This window comes from Marmota flaviventris, chromosome 2 (genome assembly GCF_047511675.1).
Source record: "Marmota flaviventris isolate mMarFla1 chromosome 2, mMarFla1.hap1, whole genome shotgun sequence".
NCBI lineage: Eukaryota > Metazoa > Chordata > Mammalia > Rodentia > Sciuridae > Marmota > Marmota flaviventris.
This window is the reverse complement of record NC_092499.1, coordinates 198,122,245-198,132,674: the sequence shown is the minus strand read 5'-3', so window position 1 is coordinate 198,132,674 and position 10,430 is coordinate 198,122,245. Positions and strand designations below refer to the sequence as shown.

At 47.4% G+C, this 10,430-nt stretch overlaps 1 protein-coding gene and 1 long non-coding RNA gene across 7 annotated transcripts in view; one reads left to right on the top strand and one right to left on the bottom strand.

The window, feature by feature from the left end:
- Positions 1-1,579: 1,579 nt before the first annotated feature.
- On the bottom strand, positions 1,580-8,073 carry LOC139704791 (uncharacterized). Its single transcript, XR_011706810.1, has 2 exons — positions 7,805-8,073; positions 1,580-1,978 (listed from the first exon to the last, which is right to left on the bottom strand). It is a non-coding gene; the product is annotated as an uncharacterized lncRNA (long non-coding RNA).
- Positions 8,074-8,343: 270 nt separating this feature from the next.
- The window catches only part of Ncoa3 (nuclear receptor coactivator 3), a 121,201-nt gene continuing 119,114 nt past the window's right edge, over positions 8,344-10,430 (top strand). For all 6 annotated transcript variants that reach the window (XM_027954376.2, XM_071609012.1, XM_071609011.1 and 3 more), the window contains exon 1: positions 8,344-8,470. The gene's annotated coding sequence lies outside the window, so the exon portion shown is untranslated. The remainder of the gene's footprint in view (positions 8,471-10,430) is intronic.

The window sequence follows — 10,430 nt, the reverse complement described above, 5'->3', positions numbered from 1 at the left end:
CTCACAGGCTGGGTAAGCGCTCTCCCAGGGCGCTGTATCCCCATCCCGGTCGTGTTCTCCGTTCTGTCGGGTGTATGCCTAGGAGGGGTTGGCAGTTATATGGCAGCTCCGGGGTAGCCCTGGAAGAACTAGTCAGCTGTCCCCTGCAGAGCCTCGTTTTACCACCTCACCAACAATGTAGGAAAGTTCCTGTTTTCCGTATTCTTGTCAACACTAGTGTTTTATTTAGAGGTTCTACAATGGGTAATTAACATTTGATAATAAGCTATTTCCCCCTTCATATGTAAGTCTCCGAAAGAAAAAGAGAAAAAAAGAATGAAAAAAAGAATCTGGAAATCAGCTGGCCTTCCAGTCCTGCCAGCTGCCGAGAGTCGTTCGCAGGTCACAGGGCAGGACAAGTCTGCTGGGCCAGCTTGAGTGCCAACTGCAGCTGGCTCCGATGCCAGCCCTGGCACAAAACCCACAGGTCACCCAACCCTCCTCTGGGCTGTAGGAAGCCACCTGAACAAGGTCACAGGGGTCTGAAAAACTCCGACTGCCCTCAACTACTAAGAATGCGTCTCAAGTGTGATTCTTCTCAGAGGTGTTTTTTCCTTTTAAAGCAAAACAACAAATCAAGTATCCATTGGCCCTAACTCACATCCAGGGTCCGCTGTCCCTCTGCCCCTCAGCTGGGAGAGAAGAGGTCCAGACCACAGCCGGGGGTGGAGCCTGCATGGGGCCCATTCCAGAGGAGGAATTTCCAAACCAGAGTTGAGGCATGTGCAGGTCTTAGGCATCAACCCCAGCAGTCTGTTTTCACTAGCCGAGAAATTTCAGGCTGTAATAACTATAATGAGGCAAAATGGGAGGACAAAGGAGGACACGGTTATTTCCCCCTATTACTAGGGTATGACTAACCTGCCACTTATTGAATGTATATTTTGTGCTTGTCACTTTTTAGAGCTATCGGTATGTTGTTGTATTTAATTCTCAAAATACCTAAGATACAGATATTATTATTGTTACTGTTGTCATTATTATTATTATTGTTCTCCTTTTAGGAAACAAGGCACAGAATGTTCAAGTCACTAGCCATTGTCACACAGCTTTGGAAGTAGCAGAACAGGATTAGCAAGTTTGGCAGTGAGTCCAGAATCCCATATTCTTTTTTTTTTTTTTGTGGTGCAGGGGACTGAACCCAATGACCTGCACATGTTTGGCAAGCCCTCTGCTAGTGAGCTATATCCCTAACCCTTTTTAAAACTGTATTTTGACACATGGTTTGCTAAATTGCCAGGGCTGGTCTGGAACATGAAATCCTCCTGCCTCTCAGTCTTCTGAGTCACTGGGATTATAGACACGGGCCACTACTCCCAGCAAAGATTGTATTTTTTTTTCTGGGTGGGGGGGAGGCGGGGGTTGAACTCAGGGGCATTTGACCACCGATCCACATCCCCAGCCCTATTTTGTATTTTATTTAGAGACCGGGTCTCACTGAGTTGCTTAACACCTCGTTTTTTGCTGAAGCTGGATTTGAACTCAACAATCCTCCTGCCTCAGTCTCCTGAGCCACTGAGATTACAGGCATGCGCCACTGTACTGGGCAAAGCTTTTATTTTTAACCACTAAGTTATATTATAGCTCAATAAAAGATGGAAGAAAGCGGGGCATGGTGAGAGCAGCAGGAAAAAAACAAAATAGAGCCCTTGGGCTAGACCCAGGTAAGAGGCATTTCAGCCCAAGTCTGAAATAGCATTCACTCCAGTTGGGGATGGCCACGTGCCTCAGTTTCCATTGTAAGAGATAAAAGAGGACATTTCTTTAAGAGTAAGGAAAGGAAGAATTTTGCAAATGATTTTATATCTAAAAGAAAGAAAAAGGCAAGTTGTAACATTTCTCTTAATATTCCTTCTTCTGTTCCTGCATTTGAACTCCATTGTGAGTTGATGTGATGCTTTCGCTGTGGCAGCCATCTGGTGACCATGAGGCTTGTAGGCTAAGGATAGAAAAACAATACACTGAGGACGGTGCAGGAGAATTGCAAGACCCTGGTTCTTTCTTTCTTTTTTTTTTCCTTTTCTTCTTCTTTTATAAAAAGTACCTTTATTTTATTTATTTGTTTTTATATGGTGCTAAGGAACAAACCCAGTGCCTCAGACATGCAAGGCAAAGGCTCTACCAACTGAGCCCCAGCCCCAGCCCCACCCTGGTTCTGGAATTATTTACCTCTAGAAATGTTCTATGAGATAACTGAACGTCTTTGTTGTCTATGTGTCTGTGGAGGGGCAGTAACATTATAGTTAAGATCATGAGTTTGTAGACCTGCATTTATATCCTTGGGCAAGTTGCTGAATTGTTCAAGGCCTCCACTGACTCATCTGTAGGAAGATTTTTAAAAAGACCTAATACTTAGTGTTATTGCAAGGGTTACATGAACTCCAAAGGTGCCTGCCAAGGAAAAGATTTCTGAGTTCTGGTTACTAGCATCTTTTTTTCTTTCAGACGGGTTTCTCACTATGTTGCATAGGCTGGCCTTAAATTGGTGGGCAAAAGAGATCCTCCTGCCTCAGCCTCCTGAGTGGCTGGGACTATAGGTGTGTGCTACCATAACCAGCTGGTTAGTACCAGCTCTTTTTTTTTCTTGCCATAAGTTCTCCCCCTTCTTGCCTACATTTTATTTTGGAAATTTACAAGTCTATAGAAAACTTGTAAGAACTTATATATAATAGGGGTTGGGGTGGGGCTTAATGGAAGAGCAGGCCTCAGGTTTAATCCCCAACACCCAAAACAGCAGAAGCAACAAACAACAATAACAACACAATAAACACCTATGCACACCAAAACTAGTTCTACTAATTGGTTACATTTTGCCACATTTGCTCACATGCACTCTCTCTCTCTCTCTCTCTCTCTCTCTCTCTCTCTCTCTCTTTTAGTACTGTGGGTTTAACCCCAGGAACACTTTACACTGAGCTACGACCCAGGTCTTTTTATTTTTATTTTGAGACAGGGTCTTGATAAGTTGCTTAGGGCCTCTATAAGTTGTTGAGGCTGGCCTTGAATTTTCGACCTCCTGCCTTAGCCTCTAAAGCCAATGAGATTACAGGCATGTGCAACTGTGCCCAGCATTTTTTTTTTTCTTTTTTTGGAACCGGGGAATTGAACTCAGGGGCATTCAACCACTGAGCCACATTTCCAGCCCTATTTTGTATTATATTTAGAGACATGGTCTCACATGGTTAGCAACTTACCATTGCTGAGGCTGGCTTTGAACTCGGAATCCTCCTGTCTCAGCTTCCTGAGCCACTGGGATTACAGGCAAGTGCCACAGTGCCTGGCAGCAATTCCGCCCCCCCCACCCCCACCCCCCGCCCCCTTTGAATCATTTGAAGTAAATTGCTGGCAGGCTAGTTAGCATTTTTTTTTTTTTTTTAATTTATGGTACTAGGGATCGAACTCAAAGGCTCTCAATCACTAAGTCACATCCCCTTTATTATTTTTTGAGACAGTCTTGCTAAACTGTTGAGGCTGGCCTTAAACTTGAGATCCTCCTGTCTCAGCCTCCCAAGTAGCTGGCCTTACAGTATGTGCCACCAAGTTTGGCTCTAGTTTGAATTTTTTTTAAAGCTGGTGTTATTTTATTTGGGCCTTTATTTTGTTCATTTATATGTGGTGCCGAGAACTGAACCCAGTGCCTCACACATGCTAGGCAAGCGCTATACCACTGAGCCTCAACCCTAGCCCTAGTTTGTATTTTGATAAGTCTAGTGGTCTGTTATTTGCATATGTAACATGTGACCAAAGTAGATCAATGGAACAGATTATGGAATCTTGGAATGAGCTGATGAAGATTCAAGAGGAAAAGACTGGTTTTCTTTAGACCTGGGTGGGTCCTAGATGAGAGGTCCAGGCACCCTCTCTTCCCTTGCTGACCGTTCTGGACCCGGTTCTCCTCACTCCCTTGGAGTCTGTGAGTTCCCGCATTCGGTTCATGACGTTTCAGAATCTACTGCTGTTGCTGCAGCCCAAGGACCCTGACTGCAGGCTCCCTTGAGAAGTGAGCTCTGTTCTGGGGGGGCAGACAAGCAGGGTTCTCACAGGGTCAGGAGGTCTCGGGCAGAAGGTCTTTGTGTTTGGAGAGCTGCAACTCCTGATCCCATCTGCTTGAGCTTCTGATCCTGTCCTCAGGGTTCACGCTTCCAGTTCTCAAGTCAAGCCATTTTTCTTTGGAGCAATTTTAGAATTTAAAGCTATTCTTGCTTCTTATTGAAAGTTCTCAACCAGGGCTGGGGTTGTGGCTCAATGGTACCGTGCTTGCCTAGCATAGGAGAGGCACTGGATTTGATCCTCAGCACCGCGTATAAATAAATGAATAAAATAAAGGTCAGTCAAAAAAAATTTATTTATATATATATATATATATATATATATATATATATATATAAATTTTTTAGGGGCTGAGGTTGTGGCTCAGTGGTAGAGTGTTCACTTTGCACACATGAGGCACTGGGTTCGATCCTCAGCACCAACATAAAAATAAATAAATAATTAAAACAAAGGTATTGTGTCCATGTTCAACCAAAAATATTAAAAAAAAAATAAATTTTTAAAAACAGTTCTACAAAAGTCTATGCTTGGGCCTGGGGTTGTGGCTCAGAGGTGCAGCACTTGCCTAGAATGTGCGAGGCACTGGGTTTGATCCTCAGGACCACATATAAATAAATAAAGGTATTGTGTCCATCTACAACTAAATATTTACATATGCATACACACACACACATATTAAAAAAATCCATGTTTACAGAGTGTTTCAATCATCTATTGCTGCATTACAAACCAGTGTAGAGTTTCATGACTGAAAGAACGACCACTTTTTTTTTAAATCTCCCATGACTCTGTGGGTTGACAGGGCTCAGTGGGGTGGTTCTTCTGTTGAGGTCCAGTGGGATCTGCAGATCAGCTTGTAGCTACCTGAGGCCTGGAAGGACTGAAATATGCAAGATGGCTCACTCAGGGGGCTGGCACTCGCTACTGGCTCTTGCCTGGGATCTCAGCGTGGACTGTTACCTGGAGTCCCCCAGTTTTCCTCCGTGTGGGCTCCCCGTGTGGCTTGGGCTTCCCATAGCAGGGAAGCTGGATTCCAAGAGGAAGGAAATGAAAGCTGCCAATGATCTTAAGGCCCAAGCTTAAAGTCCTCCCCATATTACTTCCGCCATTTCCCGATGGGCAATAGTCACAGAGCCGGCCCCAGTTCAAGGAAGGGTACATGAGATCAACCTCTTCATGGAGGAGAGGGGTGGCCCGTGCAGATGGGGAGGAAAGAATGAGGGCAGGTGTCTTTTCTTCACAGACTTCTACCGGAGCCTGTGACTCAGCTGGCTTGGATTTGGGTCTAGAGTAGCATCACTCCGCTGGCACTCAGGAAAGGATCCCCCTAGAAGCTCCACCAAAATCAACACAGGAGTTGCTTCTTCCTGGAATCTTCTCTGACTCTACTTGAGTACATAGTTTTTTACTGTTAATATCAGTTATACTTTCTATGAAAATATAAGTATCTGCTTAACTATGTGTATTTTCTGCACACATATGTAGTGCATTTGAATAGTAAATTGATCTTTTCTTCTTGGGGGGTGGGTGGGTACTGGGGATTGAACTCACAGGTGCTTTAGCACTGAGCCACACCCCCAACCCTTTTTAATTGCCTTTTGAGACAGGGTCTCACTAATTTGCCCAGGCTGACCTTGAACTTGCCATCCTCCCGTCCTAACCTCCAAGTCACTGGGGTTACAGGCAAGCACCACCACACCAGGCTCTGTGTAGAGCTGTGTAAGTTCTACCTGAGGAGGCACTGCATCAGATACCTGGATAAAAACAGGGAATGAGTCAGGAGGAAAGGAAATTCTAGACAAAGGGAACAATACGCACAAAGCTCCTGAGGCAGGAGTATGCTAGACACATGCAGAAGTCTGTGTCTGGCCTGGGTGGAAACGGGTAGAGATACATTGTTTGAGATCAAGAAAACTCAGTGAGGGTCTGGGTTTTATTCCAAAATTTATGGGACGCCACTGGAAGGTGTTCAAGTTGGAGGTGATGTGTCTTAATATATAATTTTACAAAGATCCCTCTGTTACCTAGTGAGAAATGGCTGTAGAGGGCCGACGAGAAAAGCAAAAAGTGTAGAGTGGCTGGGAGGCAGTTTCAGTTGCCCAGGTGAAAGGCCATGTGGGTCTGAAGTCTAGTTTCCATCTCTGCATTCTCTGTACCTAATTCAGTATTTACTTATTACCTGTCATTTGGTAAGAGAGTGAATTCATCCTTGCAGTAATACATACATGCATATTGCACTCCACCACTGAGCTACAACCCCAACACTCAAGGAAAAAAAGAACTTTTATTTGTAGATGGGGTCTTCATAAGTTGCTGAGGCTGGTCTTGAACCTGCCACCTCCTGCCTCAGTCTCTCAAGTAGCTGGGATTCTAGGCTACTGCCACCAACACCCAGCCATGCAGCAAACAGCGCCTGAACACCTGGTATTGGTAAGCTCTGCAGGGGGTGTTGAAGGGACATCAGGGAAGGAGACTTTCCCTTCATGGAGCTTTGATTCTTGTGAGGAGAGAAGATATTAAATAACAGGTAAGCACAGATATATGGTTTTCCTAGTGATGAAAGGTACCTTGGAGAGGAACAAATCAGGGAAGAAGGCAGGGGAAAGCTGGGGTGCGAGTGGGCAAGAACGTAAAATACAGCAATTATGGAAAAGCCTCTCACTGAGGAGTGACATGTGGACAGTGTTCAAGGGGAGAAGAGGGAGTGGGTCATTTAGGTTTTAGGCAGGAAAAACAGCAAGTAAGGTCCTCCTGAGGCTGGAGTGGGTCAAGCATATTGGAGACCCTGGAGGGCTCCCGTTTCCCTGGGTACAGCAGTGGGTGGAAGACAAGTGGCCAAAGAGCTCAGGGGAGGAAAGGGAGTTGAGGGACAGGTTACGTGGTACTTCCGGGGTTACTGCAAGATTATGGAGTAGGAACACAGACAGAGTTGGTTTTTACAGGGTCCTTCTTGATGCTGTATGGAGGACGGACTCCAGGAGGGTTAGGATGGAAAAAGGAGATCGGTGAAGAGGCTGCTGCAATAGTCCGGGGTGGGTGTGGGTGTGGGGGGGTGATGGTGGTGACAGTGGAGCTACCAGATTATTTTATTCACGCTTAAGACATTTCATACTAATTCGGTCAGGCTGTGACTGAGGCTCAGGGGTAGAGCGGTTGCCTAGCATGTGCAAGGCCCTGGGTTCGATCCCTAGCACCACATAAAAATAAACAAAATAAAGGTATTGTGTCCACCTACAACTAAAAATATTAACAAAACAAAACAAAACAAAACAAACAAACAAACAAAAACAACGCTCTCAACAACAAAACATTCCTCCCCAAAATCTCTTTACATAGAAAGATTATTCTGGGTCGAACCGAATCTCATATTGCATTTGGTTTTCACCTGTTTTGTGCTTTGATATTTTTAAATGTCTAGGCTAGTTGTGTCAAACAATGTTCCATATTCCAGATTTGTATGATTATTTTGTATGATTTAAAAATAATATTTAGTTTTTAGTTGGACACCTTTATTTATTTTGATGTGGTGCTGAGGATTGAACCCGGGCCTCGCAGCCGCGCTAGAGGAGTGCTCTACCACTGAGCCCCGGCCCCATGATAATTTTTTACAGTTGGATCAAGGTTTTTTTTTTTTTTTTTTAACTACGCTTCAGAGGTAGGATCATGCTTTCTGGGCCTTCCCTGTTGCATGGTAGCAGGAGACACACACACTGACCGGCTACGGGTGACGCCAGGTTCCCTCTGTCCCTTGGTTGAGGTGGCGTCTGCCTCTCCACGGTAAAGCCAGCCGTTCCCAGTTGTAAATCAGAAACCCTCGGAGGGATACCACTCAGGAACTGAGTATGCTGTGAATATCCTGTTGCCCAACAACCTTCCTCCCAATGGCCCGGCGTCAGACGGGCACCTCTGGGGTTCTGACCTGGTGCCTCGGTTTGCTCATCTGCAAAATGAGGGTCTCCAGGGATGCTGATTCTGAGGACCCGTGTTTTGCATACGACAAACCCTCCATAAAGGTAAGACGCCAGTGGGTGAAGGCAAGCATGATACACACCCAGGGCTGGGCGAGGGTGGCACTCCAGCTCTCCCGAGCTCTCACCGGCTCCGGGAAGGCCGGGGGCGAAGGCCGCCGCGGGGTACCGCGCGGCCACGCCCTCCGCCGTGGACGCCCTGGCGGGGCGCGCAAGGCCCCCTGGGACCGGTAGTGCTGGGCGTGGCCGCGGGACTACATATCCCAGCGGCCCCCGCGCCGCGGCTCCAGCGGCTGCCGCCTCAGCCCCTCACAGCGACGGCGGCGGCCGCGGCGGAGTCGGTGGCGGTGGCTGCGGGCTGAGCGGCTAGTTTCCGACTTCAAGCTGAGCTGCGAGGAAAATGGCGGCGGGAGGTGAGTGGAGATAAAGGAGGCGGCGGCCGGCGAGGGGTGGGTGCGAGGCGGGGGCAGAGGGCGCGGCGCCCGGGCTGTCGCGAGCCGCGGCTCGAGCTCGGGCTCGGGCTCCGGCGAGGCGCGGAGGGGCGCGCCGGGCAGCTCGGGGCCACGCCGCTCCCTCAGCCTCCGCAGCCCGCGCCGGCGGACGGGAGCCCGGGCGGGGCGGGCGCGGGTCCCCGCGTCGAGGGTCGCCGCGGAGTTGGGGGGGTCCTAAAGTTTTGTCCTCCCGCCGCCCTCGCGGCGCCGGGCTGCGCCCCGGGCTCCGCGCCCCTCCTCTGCCCGCCGCGGCCCCCGGGCTCGGGGCGCCGCGCAGACCCCCGCCCGCCCTGCCTCCCGCCGCGCTCCGAGTCGGCGGGTCCCGCGGCGCGCTGCCTCCCGCACTCGGCGGCGGACTGGACCGGAGCACGGAATTTCTGCGGAATTTCCATTTTGGGCTCGGGCAGGTTCTGGGCAGTTTCCTCAGTAAGGAGGCGTTTTACTACCCTGCCGCTGGCCGGCAGGCTGGGCAGCGGGCATTGGCGGGGTCAGCTTTGCATTGGCCACCTCATTACCTTTTGCCCTCCTCGCGGCCAGGCTCCCTTGTTTCGTTGGTTCAATTTATGACTCGCACTTGCCTTAAAAAGGGGCCGTGGGGCGTTGGGAGGCTTAGTTGCTTCCCAGGCATTTGGAGGGCATCTGGAGGGGGGAAGTGGACCCGAAGAATAGTTAGGAGAGGGACTGAGCATCTCGAAATCGCACTTGGCAGGAGGAGTTCAGGACTCGCAGATGGAATGACACGCAACGGGTGAAACTCGCTCCAAGTCGAAACTGCCCCCCACCCCGGGCAAGACTTCCTTTTTGCAGTTTTTGAGCAGAGCCTCAAAGCCAACCTGTTTTTGTTATTAAGCCTGTGCCCGTAAAGAAACAGGAAGGCGCGTAACAGCTGTCTTGCTGCAGTGGTTTTCCGCGGAGTTGAATGAGATGAGTGAGGGTAGTAGTGTGGAGTGCGATTGCTGCATCTCCTTGATTTAAATGCCTGCCCTCGGCTCCAACTAACTGATGTGGCTGCAAGAAAGCGTTTTTGTTGCGGCAGGTTGTTTAAAAAGATGATTGGGGGAAAAATAGATCTTGAGCGAATGCTGCCTGAATTAAAATGTTAATGGAAACCTGTAAGTTCGTGAACTGTTCTTTAAAAAAAATTTCAAATTACTGTTAGTTTATTTGGACATATAATATACAACTGAATAAGTACAAAAACATTGAGAAATCAATCTCTTCCCCTTCAAACCTTATAATTCCCCTTCGGAGGCAGTGACTGTTAATCATTTTCTAGAGTTATCTTTGGTTTTCAGGCTAATTATTTGAAATTTTTTATTTGAAACACAGCATGTTGGATACCCAAAGCCGGGAAATAAAATGAACAGAAGGAAAGGGAAATGTGGTGGGAACGCTGTTTTCTTCTTTTTATTGTCTTTAAAAATGTTGGTAGCTATTGGAAAGGTTCTTCTGAACTTACTGTGTTTCTTTATTTACTCATATCTTAAAAGAAATAACAGTCTTTCAGTATTTAGGATGAAGAACCCAACTAGGGTCATTGTTTGTATGTAAGATAAAGCCTCTGTAAAATGTAAAATGATATCGAACACTATAGCTCCTGACTCTGGAGGTTACTTCAGGTTCTGCATTTAAATGAGTAGTAATCTAAATTGCCTGTGATCCTGAATTGTAGGGGATTTTCTATACTGGTAGAAATGACTAGTTGTCCAATGAGCATCAAAAAACCAAAAAGAGGCATATGCCAGCTTTTGGCATATAGAAGTAGATTTTGGAGTTGGGGATTGTGGACTAAGTGGGGGGCTGTAATTGTTTCTAGAGCAGTTATATGAACTGCTTCTACCAGAATATCCCTTTACTATGGAGGCTTTGAAAATACAAAGTT